Source organism: Alligator mississippiensis, chromosome 5 (genome assembly GCF_030867095.1).
Source record: "Alligator mississippiensis isolate rAllMis1 chromosome 5, rAllMis1, whole genome shotgun sequence".
NCBI classification, from domain to species: domain Eukaryota; kingdom Metazoa; phylum Chordata; order Crocodylia; family Alligatoridae; genus Alligator; species Alligator mississippiensis.
This window is the reverse complement of record NC_081828.1, coordinates 220,713,478-220,729,859: the sequence shown is the minus strand read 5'-3', so window position 1 is coordinate 220,729,859 and position 16,382 is coordinate 220,713,478. Positions and strand designations below refer to the sequence as shown.

Here is a 16,382-nt window from a genome sequence, read left to right as displayed (position 1 = left end):
CGCAGTCTCCTCGGCTGAGGCCCGGCGGTAGCGAGCTGTTAGTAAGAACAGGAAACGGGAACTCGGAAGCCAAAATGGCATTGTGGCACTAAGGAGGCAAGCAGAGGTGTGGGGAGGCCTTGCTGAGCCTCAACTTTGCCAAAGCACTCAGCAGTGCCATGCCAGAGCCTGTCCTCGACCTGACTGCCTGCAGGATGACCCATCTGCTCTGCCCACAGAAAGAACATGGAGGACAGGCCGGGGTGTCTGCCGGACACTTCCCAGCAGGCACGACGTTCCTCGTTTGCCCAGGCAACAAGAACGCAACCGTGGTCAGCTCAGTCCTCGGGTCCCGTGCTGAAGCAGCCTCCGCTCGCTGCACAGGGCCCATGTGCATCTTTATACCCTAGCTCTGCTCACTGGTTGGGCAGTGGGTAGTGAGCCCTGTGCCTCCAAGACAGGGGAGGGCAGGAAGAGGCTCCACACCTTCCTCCCTGTTGTCTACACCACCAGCCAAAGGGAGCAGAGAGGTTCCTCTGCAACAAGATTTTAAAGGGTCGCAGAGAGGTTTGAGGGAAACGCTGCAAGGCTGCCTGGGGGCAAAGTAAAGGAACAGGAGGGAGGGAGAGACTCTCTGAATCAGGGACCAGGATGGTGGGGGTCCTAGTGTGAAAAGGTGAGAACCACTGCTTTAAAAGATGGCCAGGTAGCAGTGAGAGGTGCTTAAGAAAGGCTGTACCTGTGCTTGTGGAAGGAGGGAGGGAGGGAGAGGGCAGCAGGAGCCAAGGTAAGCAACATATAGGACTCAGGCACAGCAGTCACCTGGCAAAGCTGTGCAAGTCCTGCCACTCCTGGTTTAGGAAAGAGCCCCATGTTCCCCAGCCTGGTTGCGTGGCCTTGTGCTGCTATTGCTGGCCACAAACTTTCTCCTGCCATCCCCTTCTGAAAATGATGAGGAGCGTGCACGAACCCAAGTGTCCTTAGTGCTCCCCTCCCATCCTAGAGTGATCTAGGGAAAAAACCTGAGAAATTGTTCTAACACCTCTCTACTTGGGCACTCATAGCAACAGCAAGGCCAGGCTGCTCTACAGATGAGCATCTCGCTTTACGTCGATGCTCTGCTCACTTGGAGTTAGGTGCAATCTTTCCTTGCGGGGCATGGCCATTCTTTTGCCGTTGTGCACCGTTGCTGACATGGCACTTTGCTCCCCAGCAAACACAACAGGCTGTGAAGGCACTCAAAAAGGCAGGTGCCAGGACCCCGTGAAGGCTGCTTCTGCTGCACCACAAGGAACAAACTGAAGTCAGTGGCAACAGGCTGCTAGGGATGTCCCTGCTGCTGTCACAACTGGAGTGTGTTGCTCCTTGGTTGAACTGCTACAGGCTAGAACCAGTTTCTTCACAGGCTGGATTCCAGACCACAGGCCATAGGTTTTTTGACCCCTGTTTTACCAGACCGATTGTAGGATGGGCATGGACACAGGCAACCTTTGGGTTATGTCAGTATCTTCAGGACACTGGGAAGGAAGTAGGACTGGAAAAGGGGACTGTGATGCCTAAAACCTTGCCTCTGTCCATCCAAACCATGCTGTTGGTGCCACACGAGACATCACAAAAATTCTTGCCTCTCCCATGGTTCCTGGACCTTCACAACAACAACATCACCTGCATGCTTACATCATCTGCTTTCCTTTTTCTGTCACCTGTTTGGAAGCTTCCTTTTCTTACTGTGACCCGCCAGATGCTTTGTTGGCAAAGTACATGGGAAAACAAATAATAGTAATAGTAATAATCAGAACAGGAATAATATTACTAGTACTAACATTACTTACTGAAATTTGCTGAATGAAAGATGCAGATCTCATCCATGCCTCTTCCTTCCATCTCCATGCCCCAACTATCCTGCATGGACATACAAGAAATAAGCTCCTGGGTGGGGTCTCAAAAACAGGGTGAAGTCCCACAACTGCAGCCTCTACTACAAGGCTGTTTGCTTTCTTACCATAGTCCAAAAAACCAAGGTGTCACAGCCCACATCTCCCAAGCAGTGCAGGCTGCTTACAAGGGCCTGCCAACTGCTCCAGTCTAGGTCACTGCCAGCAGTGGGTAGCCCAGCCCTGGGGGAGACCTGGGCAGTCTGGGGTTGCTCAACCCTCACCCAACTTTGACCTCTGACCCCCTGAACCTCTCCTACCTCTTCCCCCAGGCACTTGGCCAAACAGCCAAGAATGCCCCCACCGCCAACCCTGGCCCTTTAACTATGACAGTCAACAGACAAGCAGTAAAGGAGGGACATGCACCCCCTCACCCCCAATCGCTGACCAATGCAGTAAGACTCTAACATGGGCCGTTGCTCACATCCTTTTCTTTTTTGTGTCCTTGTGATAAGCTACACATAAGACTTGACAGATTTTGTTGGAATCTGACAGGCCACACTGAGCGCTTCCATTGCAGCCTTCAACTTGCAGTCTGGGCTGTCAACCAGGTATCTTGGCCCCCGCTCCCATGCCACTTCCCCTGCTCAGATGGCTCAGGTTTGGACAGGGGATGTGATGTCTCACAGGTATCACCCTGTAAAGCTCAGTGGGGGGAGCAGAACAATTTTGCTTCCCTTCATGAGCGACATCTCCTCCAAAGCATTCCTCTGACAGCTGCAGCTCACACATGGCACACCCCATGAATGGCAACACACAGCTGCAAGTCTTCATTGTAAACCCATGACCACACAGGACTAATGCAGGGGCCTCTGTGCATCTCCTTAAACCAGTCCTCCAGCACATACAGGAGACAGGGTGGGTACCCAGGGGAAGCACCAGGGAACAGGAGCACTGGCACACAACAGCTCCTGAAATGAGGAACAAGTAAAGAGGCAGGGAGGTTAAGAAGGTGGTGATGGGAAAAGGGAAGGAAGGCTGCAGGCAGATTCCCCCTGTGTAGACTGAGGATATGATCAGGGCCCGACAGACCACACTGACTATTGCAGACTACGGACGTACCAGAAGCCTAACTTATGAATGACACGTGCTTCAGTTGGCATACAATGAATAGCCATAAGCCTACACTTATATCCCAAGGAATGGCCAAAGAAAGTGGAATAAGAATCTGTTTCTCAAGATTTTAATACTAGACAAGACCAAGAGCGAGTAGCTGCTTTCTGGAACAGTGGGAAACAGCAGCTACAAGCAGCAACTGGCGTTTGGTTTTGTGACCCTGTTATAAGTTAAAATAGGTCTAAATGGCAGAGTATAACAAACAAGGCAAGGAGCGTTCCCAGGCAGGCAGGGAAAGATGAGCAGCGTTCCTTCCTTCCAGAGCTGGAGTTTTCCCAGGGACACAGGCCCCAGCCATCGACATGTCCCAAGTGCACAGGAACGTGGGTTCAGTCCGGTTCCCAAAGTTTCAGCAAAACAAGTCTGTGTGACACCCATCGGACTATCGATTTAAAAATCTCACGTAAAAATTAGGTTTAAACAAAGGGAAACTACAAAGACCTTTGCAAAGTGGAGACAACCTGCCGTTAGCCTCCTCCTGCATCTTCCCCCAGCTGGTAGACTTGAGACTGTATTGTGGTGTGGCAGGTCACTAGGTAGGCATAGCACAAAGTGTTTATTCTTATGCCTCGAGCTGTGATCAATAAAAGGGCATATTTTAGCCCTGTCTCTAGTCGCTTTACCCAATTTGGAGGGTTGTAATCCTTTACCAGCTAAGAGGGACTGGAGCATCGCTAGGAAATGTCATTGCGTCTTCACTTCATGTACAAAAAGGGTAATTGGCAGGGACCCAGGTTTTCCATTCGCCAAGGAAAAATTCAGTAAAACCCAGTTTGTCATCTTAAGGAACACCCCCCAGTAATGACTCTGAAACTCATGCTAAGCTTGGGCCTACTCACAAAAGTTAAAATACAGAATAATAATGCTAACTGCATAATGCAAGATGATGTGACTTCATGGCTAGGCCATCTAAGAAGGAATAATGAAGCATCTCTTCTACCTTATCTTGCTATATTCAGGATGATTTCATGCAGACTCTTAGTTGTCTGGTGTATAACCGTATGAAATGTCTATCCTTGATTAATTAGTATGATAAATATTTCTTTTGTGACTAGCTCATGTTTATGTGCAGAAAGAGACATTCTCCATATGTAATAGATGTCTCCTCCTGATTGAGTATGCTTTTCCTAGCTGCTAATCAGTTTCTTGATACATTCCAAACTGGATAACCTCTTGTTACTGAAGAAGGTAACTCATTCAAATTAGAAATTTCTGATAACCAGTAATCAGCAGGTTTTTCCTGTCAATTACTGTTTGGGACTCTGTCTTGATTTACACAACTAAAAGAATGCTTTGAAGATGCTGAACTAAGGGTATAAAAAGGCAGTAAAACAGCAAACAGCACACGCGCGCTTCAGGAGTGAAAAACCTCTCTGACACAGCTTGCTGAGGTGCCCAACTTACTCAAGAAGCTGAAGAGAAACAGATCACCTCTTTGTCACCTGTTTGGTGAGAAATCATCACCTTATAACTAATTACTGGTCTTTGATTTGGTTTGGAATCACTTGACTTGATCTTAAATATTTGTAGTAAATAAAGCCTTGCTGTCACTCATCGAACGAGGTGTCGTGTCAATCCCTGGGCTAGTCTGGAATGCTAGGTTTTTATTTGCTGACACCCAGCCCCCCAGATTTTCTCCTTTAAATGAGAAAAATCCAGATTTTCTCCTTTAAAGGGGAACAGCATAACAAACAGTGGGTTTCTCCTTGCAGGCTGGCAGAGTTCCATCCTGCAAGGTGCTCGGGGGAACAGGAAGAGGGGTCAGAAAGGGGTGCTATGTGTGTGTGAGCATGTACACACCTGCCCACAGGCTGGAGAGTGTGTCCCCACAGGTAAGTCAGGTGTGGCGGGAGGTGGTGAATTGAGGCCCCCATATTGAGGGGGCCGGGTCCCATATAGCTGAGCCGGTAGGGAGCCGTGCTCCCGAGCCGCACAGCGCGAACAGAGCGCGCAAACAGGTGCGCTCTGTAAGAGCGTGCCGGCGTTTGCGCAGGCATTCGCGCCGGCGGGTGGGCCGGGAGGGCCAGGAGAGAGACTCCTGTAGGGGTAGGGAGTAGACACCTCACAGGTCTACAAACAGCAGCTCAGAATGGTGTCTACGAGGAGTGCTGCTAGGGCCTCTGCCCAGGGGGACAAGGCTAACCGGGGCTGGTCTGAGGCCTCCACCCAGACCGAGCCCATGGGGGAGCTGATGTCCCCCTACCTCCTGGCCTGTGGGGGATCCCCAGCAGGGCTGGGGGGGGCAGAGATTGGGGGCCCCCACACCTGTCTGGCAGGTGCCCGTCATAGGGCTCTGGAGGTGCAGGTGAGGGAGCTCCGGGAGGAGGTTAGCAGGCTGAGGGGGATCAGGGAGGCGGAGGATGAGATTGACAGTTATTTCCTTTCCCTGCAGGACCAGGCACCGAAGGAGGAAGCAGCCCGGGGAATGCCCTCCGCAGCAGAGTGGCAGACAGTCACAGCCAGGACTGGAGCAGCTCGCAGAGAATCGGTACCAGCTTCTCCAGTCCGACTGGTGAACAGGTACGAGGCCCTGGCGATCCTGCAGGAGATGGAAGGGGAGGAGGAAACCCTTGGGCAGGAAGAAACACCACATTCTTCACACTCCAAACAGATCAAGAGATCCAAGAGGACCCAGAGGAGGAGGCAATGAGTGCTCGTCATAGGCGACTCCATCCTGAGAGGTATGGAAGGGTCCATCTGTCGCCAGGACCCCTCAGCACGAGAGGTATGCTGCCTCCCTGGAGCAAAGATTCGGGATGTGATGGAGGTAATCCAGGCCAGGATCAAGCCCACGGATTACTACCCCATGGTCCTAGTCCATGTGGGTACTAATGATGCGGCCAGGAGAACCCCCGATCACCTGATGGCGGACTACAGTGCTCTGGGCGGCGTGCTGAAGGAGTTCGGTGCACAGGTGGTTTTCTCTTCCATCCTACCAGTGACCGGACGCGGAAGATGGCATGAGAACTGCATCCGAGAGACCAACTGGTGGCTTCGGCAGTGGTGTCTCGAGGCAGGCTTCGGCTTCCTGGACAATGACCCACACATCACGACGAGGGACATGCTTAGCTGGGATGGGCTTCACCTGTCCCCCAAAGGTAAGCGTGTGTTTTCTTCTAGGTTGGCGGATCTCCTCTGGCGGGCTTTAAACTAGGCTCGTCAGGGGGAGGGGAGCATGAGGGCAGGGGAAGCTGTGGACCACCAAACCATGTGGCACCCACAAGGACAGCCCAGCCTGAAGAAAGAGAGCATTGGGAACCTGCAAGCCATGGGGAGGCCAGCACTATGGCACAGGTAAGAAACGAGAAGGTAAGAATCAAAGGGCCTCTTGGGACTCGGAGCGGGGGGGCAGCAAAGGCACCAGTCGCAGGGCTCAAGTGCCTATATACTAATGCTAGGAGCATGGGGAACAAGCAGGATGAACTAGCGCTCCTGCTTGCACTAAACACCTATGACTTAGTGGGGCTAACGGAAACCTGGTGGGATTCATCCCATGACTGGGCGGTACATATTGAGGGCTACAGATTGTGCAGAAAGGACAGGGTGGGGAAGAAAGGGGGAGGGGTTGCGCTCTATGTCAGTGAGCGGTATACATCGACCCTCATCAAGACGGAATCCAAGGATGAGGAAGTAGAAGGATTGTGGGTTAGGCTACATGGGGGGCAAGGAGAAAGGGATTTGGTGGTAGGGGTCTGCTACACACCCCCACACCAAGGGGAAGAAATAGATTCAGGGCTCCTGAGGCAAGTCTCGGAGACCATAAAAGCTAAAGAGGTGGTAGTCATGGGGGACCTAAACTACCCGGACATCTGCTGGGAGTCACAGACAGCAAAGTCCCACTGCTCACGCAGGTTTCTAACCTGTGTACAGGACCTCCACCTGACTCAGGAGGTACACGTGTAGCAGAAAGCCCCCTTTTCCTCTTGCCTGCATTTGCTCTCCCCTCTTTGGATATGTTTCTCTTTTTCTACCTTTTCTTCCTTCCTCTCTCTTTCACTTTAAGATAAGGAATTGTATTTTAAAATTTGTATGTGTGCATTTTGTATCTCCCCTTGTAGTTTGGTATTTTTATCTATTTGTGTGCCGTGGCATTTGTAGCTTATATTTTATACTCCTCACCTTTCAACTTTCAACTAAATGTGTTTTAGTAAGTTATACATTGTAACATTGCTAACAAAGGCAGGAATCAAACTGCTCTTCCCTGTATCAGGCTGGCCTGTGAAACAATGAGTGAATCAGTGATTGAATGTGTAACATGGAAGCAGGCAGCCATTATCACCTGGAAGCTGAACTCAATAGAAGACAATGTAACAACAGGAAATCTCTAAACCTCACTGATCAAGGGCTAGAAGCCCTGGCCTGACTTAATCAACACCAGAGACCAACTTTTGGGCTGAATATCTCCAGATCGACCACTCCCAGAGCCCTATTCTAAATTCATCAATGGACTCCCAAACCTGTACGTACATGCGGATGACCCCTGGGGCTGACAGATGCTGTCCAGTAGCCACCGAGGGGGGGGAAGTCCCATGAGGGTCAATGACCCCTGGATTGGGCAAACCTGAAAACTGGGGAGTCACCAAAGTCTGCCAAGGACAGATAAAAGGCAGTGAAAAGTGACCCTCAGTGGCGCACTCTTGATCTCCAACTCGACCAGACCTCTCCAGCCAGAAGGACCAGCGGACGACCCCCTTCTGGAGGATAACACCACGCTGAAAGAAGCCTCAACGACAGACTCCAGCGCTTGTAGGATAGGTATACCTGACTTTGTAGCCTGCTACTGTGTGTGTGTGTATGCGTGTGCATGTGTGTGTGTGGACCAGCCCCAAGGTTTATGATTACAGTGTTTCAATCTGCCTAATAAACTAGAATTTTAAGGATCCCGAGTTGGACATTTGTAACTGTTCAACACATGGTCCCACTAGGGGGAATGCCTTACTGGATCTGGTATTGGCAACAGGAGTTGACATGATAGGGGACCTCCAGATCGGTAGCCATTTGGAGGACAGCGATCACCAAATAATAGAATTAATCATAAGACGTCAAGTGGGTAAGGTAACTAGTAGGGTGAAAATGCTAGACTTTAGGAAAGCTGATTTCAATGAACTCAGGAGATTAGTCAAGGACGCACTGCAGAGTAGGAGTTTTGAAGGGATGGGAGCCCAAGAAGGGTGGCTGTGCCTTAAGGAAACGATCCTTCGGGCACAAAGCAAGACGATCCCCGAGCGAGGCAAAAGAGGGAAAGGGGCCAGAAGGCTTCCCTGGCTGACCAGAGAAATCCAGGGCAGCCTAAGGGACAAAAGGGGAGCACATAAAAAGTGGAAACAGGGAGAGATCACCAAAGAGGAGTATACCTCCTCTGCTTGTGCTTGTAGGGAGGCAGTTAGACGGGCCAAAGCTACCATGGAGCTGAGGATGGCAACCCAAGTAAAGGATAACAAGAAATTGTTTTTTAGATATATAGGGAGTAAAAGGAAGGCCCAGGGAGGAATAGGACCCCTGCTAAATGGGCAGAAGCAATTGGTGACAGACAGGGGGGACAAGGCTGAACTCCTCAACGAGTTCTTTGCCTCAGTGTTCCTAAGCGAGGGGCACGACAAGTGTCTCACTGGGGTTGTAGAGAGGCAGCAGCAAGGCGCCAGACTGCCATGCGTAGACCCTGAAATGGTGCAGAGTCACTTGGAAGAACTGGATGCCTTTAAGTCGGCAGGCCCGGATGGGCTCCGTCCGAGGGTGCTGAAGGCACTGGCCGACATCACTGCAGAGCCACTGGCGGGAATATTTGAAAGCTCGTGGTGCACAGGCCAAGTCCTGGAGGACTGGAAAAGGGCCAATGTGGTCCTCATTTTCAAAAAGGGGAGGAAGGAGGACCTGGGCAACTATAGACCTGTCAGTCTCACCTCCATCCTTGGCAAAGTCTTTGAAAAAATTATCAAGGCTCACATTTGTGAGAGCCCGGCAGGACAAATTATGCTGAGGGGAAATCAGCACGGGTTCGTGGCAGGCAGATCATGCCTGACCAATCTAGTTTCTTTTTATGACCAGGTTACAAAATGCCTGGACACAGGAGAAGGGGTGGATGTTGTATACTTAGACTTCAGGAAGGCCTTCGATACGGTATCCCACCCCATACTGGTGAACAAGTTAAGAAGCTGTGACTGGGATGACTACACAGTCCAGTGGGTGGCGAATTGGCTGGAGGGTCGCACCCAGAGAGTCGTGGTGGATGGGTCAGTTTCGACCTGGAAGGGTGTGGGCAGTGGGGTCCCGCAGGGCTCGGTCCTTGGACCGATACTCTTTAATGTCTTCATCAGTGACTTGGACGAGGGAGTCAAATGTACTCTGTCCAAGTTTGCAGATGACACAAAGCTATGGGGAGAGGTGGACACGCCGGAGAGCAGGGAACAGCTGCAAGCAGACCTGGACAGGTTGGACAAGTGGGCAGAAAACAACAGGATGCAGTTCAACAAGGAGAAATGCAAAGTGCTGCACCTAGGGAGGAAAAATGTCCAGCACACCTACAGCCTAGGGAATGACCTGTTGGGTAGCACAGAAGTGGAAAGGGATCTTGGAGTCCTAGTGGACTCCAAGATGAACATGAGTCGGCAGTGTGACGAAGCCATCAGAAAAGCCAATGGCACTTTATCGTGCATCAGCAGATGCATGACGAATAGGTCCAAGGAGGTGATACTTCCCCTCTATCGGGTGCTGGTCAGACCGCAGTTGGAGTACTGCGTGCAATTCTGGGCGCCGCAATTCAAGAGGGATGCGGATAACCTGGAGAGGGTCCAGAGAAGGGCCACTCGTATGGTTAAGGGCCTGCAGACCAAGCCCTACGAGGAGAGGCTAGAGAAACTGGACCTTTTCAGCCTCTGCAAGAGAAGGTTGAGAGGCGACCTTGTGGCTGCCTATAAGTTCATCACAGGGGCACAGAAGGGAATTGGTGAGTATTTATTCACCAAGGCGCCCTCGGGGGTTACAAGAACTAATGGCCACAAGCTAGCAGAGAGCAGATTTAGATTGGACACTAGGAAGAACTTCTTCACGGTTCGAGTGGCCAAGGTCTGGAACGGGTTCCCAAGGGAGGTGGTGCTCTCCCCTACCCTGGGGGTCTTCAAGAGGAGGTTAGATGAGTATCTAGCTGGGGTCATCTAGACCCAGCACTCTTTCCTGCTTATGCAGGGGGTCGGACTCGATGATCTACTGAGGTCCCTTCCGACCCTAACATCTATGAATCTATGAATATAGTGGCATTTCCTTTTGATCATGAAATAAAGGTGGACTTGGGGGACTAATCAGAGATTTTGTGATTTTTTTTTCTTCTGAGGGTCTCTAGTGGGTTATGGAATAGAGAAAATCCCACACAATTTACTGATTCATTTTGATGCACTGGCTGGGGGAGTAGTTAACTGATTGCATGATTTCACAATGATTACACGCTTAATTTATACAACACAATTTTATTTTAAAACTCTTTGCTACGTATATAACACTGCTTAGCTTTAGGAAACACCACAAACATTAAAAACACAATAATTACATATATCAGAAACAATGCTCCAAATGCACTTCCTTCCCAAACAGTACTATAAGAATTAGTGTTACAAAAACAACTACAATTACAACTAAAAGTTAAATTTGAATCAATACTATTATTTTTCATATTATACTTACAATCCTAGAATTCTGAGAAGCCAAATACCAAAATATGGTTTCATTCCTCAGTAGTACGATTCAATGGGTTGGCCTCAGTAGTACGGTTCAATAGAATGGGCTCGCCTCAGCAATACAATTTAATAGGCTGGCCTCAATACTGATAGGACTAAGTCCCCTTCTTTCAGTCCCTTTCAGGCACTCTGCAGCTTCAGCGTGAACTAAGAGATTCGTGTTCACGGAGAGGGTAGTTCAGGTGATCAGTCTGACCCGGGCTACACTTGCGATTCTTCCTTCGTTGTTCTACAAGTATAGTCACCTCCAAATTGGGACAGTAAGTTACAGTTTTTATTGCGTGAGCTGCCGTCAGTGGGCTCCTCCTACTCAACCTGTCATTACCCCCAAATTTGGGCTCGGATCTTACTCAACAGATTCTTTTGCCTTTGTTGAGCATTTTAAATTACCTTTGGGAAACTTCCATACAACTGCAAATGCCCTTTTCTTACCAATCTGGTCAAAAGGCCTTAGGGTTTGATCTCTTGGAATTCAGGATATTTGCTGTCTTTGTAAAAGATTTCTAAAGATGAAATTTAAATTAAGACTTTAAGCAAAGTCAGGACCTTTTGCACTAGTCCCCAAAACAATGAACTAGATAAGGAGATAAATCTTATCTTCTTCCTGAAACTGGCTAATGGGCAACCTTTACAAACATTCAAACTATTTCATTCAATATGACACTGAGAAAAGCAGGATCCCCAGTAATAAGTAAAGGAATGGCTACTTACCCAGAATGTTGTCTCATAGCCTGCAAAACTGTCCACACCATAACAGAACTGTAGGCTTGTCTGTCAAAAGATTGAACAGAACCTGGCTCTCCATAACGTGCATCACTGATTAAAAACACCCTCTATGTCCATCACACACAGCTGAAACTGCATAAAGAAAAGTTATCTCGTTACTCGGCCCTGGAATCACTTGGAGTTTACAACAGCTGCAAATGGGACGCTGGATATGCTGAGATCAGCCAAGGGAATCCAGGCTGAAACTTACTGCTACTGGCTAAAAGGTAAAAAAACCCCATACATATTCCGCCCCAATTCATACTCAGAAAAAATATCTGGAAATTTTTATCTGGAATGATTATACTTAGTGGACAAACGAGGCCCCTCGATGCAGAACCATATTCTGTCACTGCTAAAGTACCAAGAGTCTGCTCGAGTCTAAGGTGAGGATTCTTAGGGAGTCCTGAACACTCCTCACCCTTCTTCTGCTACGCTACATTACTCCTCCCTCCCAATACTCTGATCCCAGAAGCAGTTCAGTCTGAAACACCACGAGTAGCATGTGAGAGAAGTTTTGAGGGAGTTGAGATGCATACGCCAGTAATCACACGCAATGCTAACGAGGCAACCTCTAGAAAGAAGAATGGTTCCAGGCCTCGCCTCAGTTTCCCTGCTCTCCACTCTATTGGCCAAGCGCTCCTTACCTCATACGAACAGGTTGGAATACAGAAATTTCACCCTGAACTCTATAAAACCCCCGCACAAAGGCAGAGATGTGGGATTCTGGAACTGGCCTTAAACCTGGAGGACGGATTGCAAGGGGCCGTGGCATCTTCCCACTCAGTACTGTGTATGCCTATGTATTCTTTGCTTTATGAAGCTGCTGTCAGCAAAAGTGCCTGACTACTAATATCCCAAAAGATCGGTGTACATTTTTTGGAGGAACTTTCTATGGCTTATCTTCTACTTCTCCAGTCATCCTGGGTATAACAAGTGCATCTGCTTACAGGAGGGATGTGCAAAATACTGCCCACGGGCCAGATCCAACATGTGGAGGGACATTGTTTGTTCCTTGGTCCCGCCTGGCCTGGGCGCTGTCCAGCCTGTGGCACATCCTACCATCCCTGGGAACGCAGCAGGGCTGTGGCTGGACTGCCCTTCTAGGCAGCCTGGACAGCAGTGGTTCCTTCCAGCTGTCACTGCCACTGGCCCCAGCACTGTGCTACTGGCAGGTTCCCGCATGCACAGCCCCAATCCTGGCCTGCCCTGCACCAGCTCTGGACTTAGCCCAGTGAAGAAGACCAGCTGGAACCCGCGTGCACATCCCTGGCCCTGCTCTGGACTCACTTACCCATGGTGACCAATGGCACCAGCAGCAGCAGTCGAGCAGAAGCTGCTGCTCGGTGAAAAAGAAAAGCTGTTCCTCCCCTGCTGCTGGGCCCGTTTTGCTGCACCCACTCATAGCTTGCACCCAGGCTGCCCTGCATCTCCTCTGCACTGCCGCCGCTGTCCCAGCAGTGATGGTGGCAGAGGTGCAGCAGGCAACCTGGGTGCAGGCTCCAGGTAGCTGCACCAAGAACAGCCCAGCCACTGCGAGAGGGAGGGGCCATTTTTCCCCCATGCCAAGCAGCAGCTTCTGCCCAACTGCTGCCAGTACTCAATGTGGGTGGGCGGTCTGGAGCAGGAGCAATGCGGGCAAGGGTTGGAGCTCTGCACGCAGGTTGTGACTGGTCCACTCTGGCTCGAGTGAGTCCAGAGCGGGCATGGGGCAGGCTAGGATTGGAGCTGGCAGTGTTGGTAGTGGCAGGGATGAGCCGTAGAGCCCACAAGCTTGGCACGGTTGGGGCTCGGGCGGAGGAGGCAGTGTTGACTGCCCTGCTGCAACTCCCCAAAACTGCCTGCGTGGCCTACAAGTCCAAATAGTTGCCCGCCCCTGGCTGACACCAATGTCCACCATATACAGGAGACAATGCTACCACTCTGCACATGCATAGCAAGAGGGACAAGGGAACTGAAACAGATAAACACCTTAAAGCTGAGAGAAGCAAAGAGCAGGGGGAAAGGAAGTATTCTCTCCACCTCCCCTACAACTCTCTAAAGGAGGTTGGTAAAAAGTAATGCAGGCCTGCTACGGACTGGGACAGGACAAGGGATTTCATGGGAAGCCTTTAGAGGAAAGATGAGACTAGGAGAGGCTGACAGAGGCTGTCAGGTAGGACAAGGTCACAGGGCCTGGATATTGGGCACATCAGGTTCAGTGGCTAACAAGTGCTGAAGCCTGCAGCGATTGAAGTGCTCAACACCTCATCCTGGCACAGGAAGGGAGAATACAAAGGCTGTGGGGTCTGGGCCCCCGGGATCCTGCAAGCCAAGGGGCAGGTCATTGCATTTGGAGGGCACTACCAGCAGTTAGAGGCAAGAGCTGCAGTCAGTGGAGGTGTTACCGTAGGATCAGGACACGTGGGTGATGCGCCTCCAGGCAGAAGCCTAAGCAACTGCGGGTGCGTTCTGCCCACTAAGTGTGTTAAAGGCAGAAACTCGTACTCACCTGTTACCTGTGGTGCCTTGGATATTTCCAAGTCCCACTTCTGTCACGCTGTATCTCCTCGCTGACACTGCTTCCGAGAACAGGTGCACGAGGAGCAGGTGGAAAGAAAAGGCAAACCCATGTTAAATCGTTTCATTAGAGTGAGAAGGCATGCACCATTAGCTGCACCACAGTGGATGAAATGACCCCCGTGGGCCAACCCAGCACGTTTCCATTCAGACTTATCAAATGACCACACACACCACAAAAAATCACACTTTTCTACACACATCACTACAAAAAAAGGTTTCCAAATCACCATGCATTTTCCCTCATACAACATAACCATATTTCCATACGCTTACCCAATCACCACACAATTTTCCACAGATCACACAAAATAGTTCCCAAATCACCTTAAAGTTACCACACCATTTTCTAAAAATTAAATCACCATATTTCCACACAAAACCCCTATACTTCCAAAGAAAGGTCCTATATACCACAAGGTTCTAAATTTCATAACAAAAATTGCATTTCCAAACATTTCCAGGAAAAAAAGTTCCCAAAGCACCACAGAACTCTCCCAATGCCACCATATTTCCCCAAATCTTTCCACAAAAAAGCTTCTGTATCGTCACACAAAAATGACCAACCTCCCACCAAAAAAAACCCAAACCACCACACTGCCAGAAAAAGGGTTTCCAAATCAGCACACAAAACCGCCAGTTTTCCACATGGAAACCACCACGTGTCCAAACACAGGCGCACACATGCCCACAAAAAAAGTTTTCCAACCCCCAGCACCATTTCCCTCACACGACACAACACAAGCATATTTCCACACTTACCCAATCACCACAAACTATTCCACACGTCCCACAACACATGAGTTGCACAAAAAAGTTCCTAAATCACCCTAATATTACCAGACCATTTTCCACACACAAAATCACCAGATATTTCCACTCACATTTCCACAAACACCTGCCAAATCACCAGTTTTCCACACAAAAATCACCATATTTCCAAAACAAATCCTTTATCACCACACACCATCATGTCTTCCATAAAAAAGCACATTTCTACAAACAAGCTCCCAAATCCCCACAGAATTCTCCCAATACCACCATATTTCCCCAAACCTTTCCACAAACGTATCATCAAATTACCACAAAATGACCAAGCTCCCACCAAACACATCACCACACTTCCAGAAAAAAGGGGGTTCTCAAATCACACACAGAACTAACTGTTTTCCACACACAAGCCACCACGTGCCCTCAAAAAAGGTTTCCAAATCCCCACACAACATAACCATATTCCCATGCACACAATTTTCCAGTTCCCACAAACACCAGTTGCAAACAGTTCCCAAATCACCCTAACACTACCACACCATTTTCCACACACATAATCACCACATTTTCAGACATCTCCACAGAGTTCCTAAATCACCAGTTTTGCACACAAAAAAATCACCAGTTTTCCAAGAAACAAGGTCCTTTATTACCACACACAATCACCAGTTTTCCACAAAAAATTTAACATCTCCACACACTCCCAAATAAAAGTCCTAAATCCCCACAGAACTCTCCCAACACCACAAAATATCCCCATACATTTCCACAAAAATGCCTCCAACTCACTACAAAAGATGGCCAGTTTTCCACACACAAACCACCATGAGTCCACACACGTACCCACAAAAAAGTTTTCCAAATCCCCACACCATTTCCCTCACACAACACAGCCAAATATGGGGCCAGGGACCCGTGTCCACAGCACCCTGCCCGGCAGGAGACAGCGGCTGCTGCAGCAGACCAAAGCCCAGCTCCCCCCACCCACTGCCTGCCTGCTGCGGGCTCAGGCTGGGTGGGGGGGTTCCCCACAGCTGTGCGCATTCCTGAGGGGCAGCGGGAACCCGTGCCCACAATCCTGTGTGCAGGGCAGGGGCAGCAGACTTGGGTTCCCTCCCTACTGCCCTCGCCCCAGGGCCTCCACTGCCCAGCAGGTGCAACCCATTGCTTTAGGGAACAGTGAGACCACGTCCCCAGCCCACACAGCACCAGTGAGGGACACAACCCCATGCCACTGTGCACTCAGGGGACACATTGCCCCCGCCCCCCCACCAAACCCAGCCCTGGATCACTTCTTCACCCACATGAGTCACATTTGGGACTGATCTTTTCCGTGGGGACAAGGCTGCAGGTCAGGAGGGAGGGCACCTCAAGACAAGCAGAGGCTGCGGGCTGAGAGTCACGGGCACCAAAGCATCCCACAAGCACGGGCTGGTGGGCAGCAGCAAGGAGCACCAGCCTCCTCCTCCACTAGCCAGAAGCACAGGGACCCCCCCAGTGCCCTGCTCTGCACTAGGATGCTGCCACGGAC

The 16,382-nt window shown here is 50.0% G+C and overlaps 1 long non-coding RNA gene across 1 annotated transcript in view; it reads right to left on the bottom strand.

Annotated features, from left to right (window-relative positions):
* The window catches only part of LOC106740203 (uncharacterized), a 33,899-nt gene that overhangs the window by 12,516 nt on the left and 5,001 nt on the right, over positions 1–16,382 (bottom strand). The window contains exons 2-4 of the long non-coding RNA XR_009462766.1: positions 14,013–14,079; positions 11,468–11,614; positions 1,812–1,881 (exon numbers count right to left, since the gene is read on the bottom strand). This is a non-coding gene — a long non-coding RNA (uncharacterized LOC106740203). The remainder of the gene's footprint in view (positions 1–1,811; positions 1,882–11,467; positions 11,615–14,012; positions 14,080–16,382) is intronic.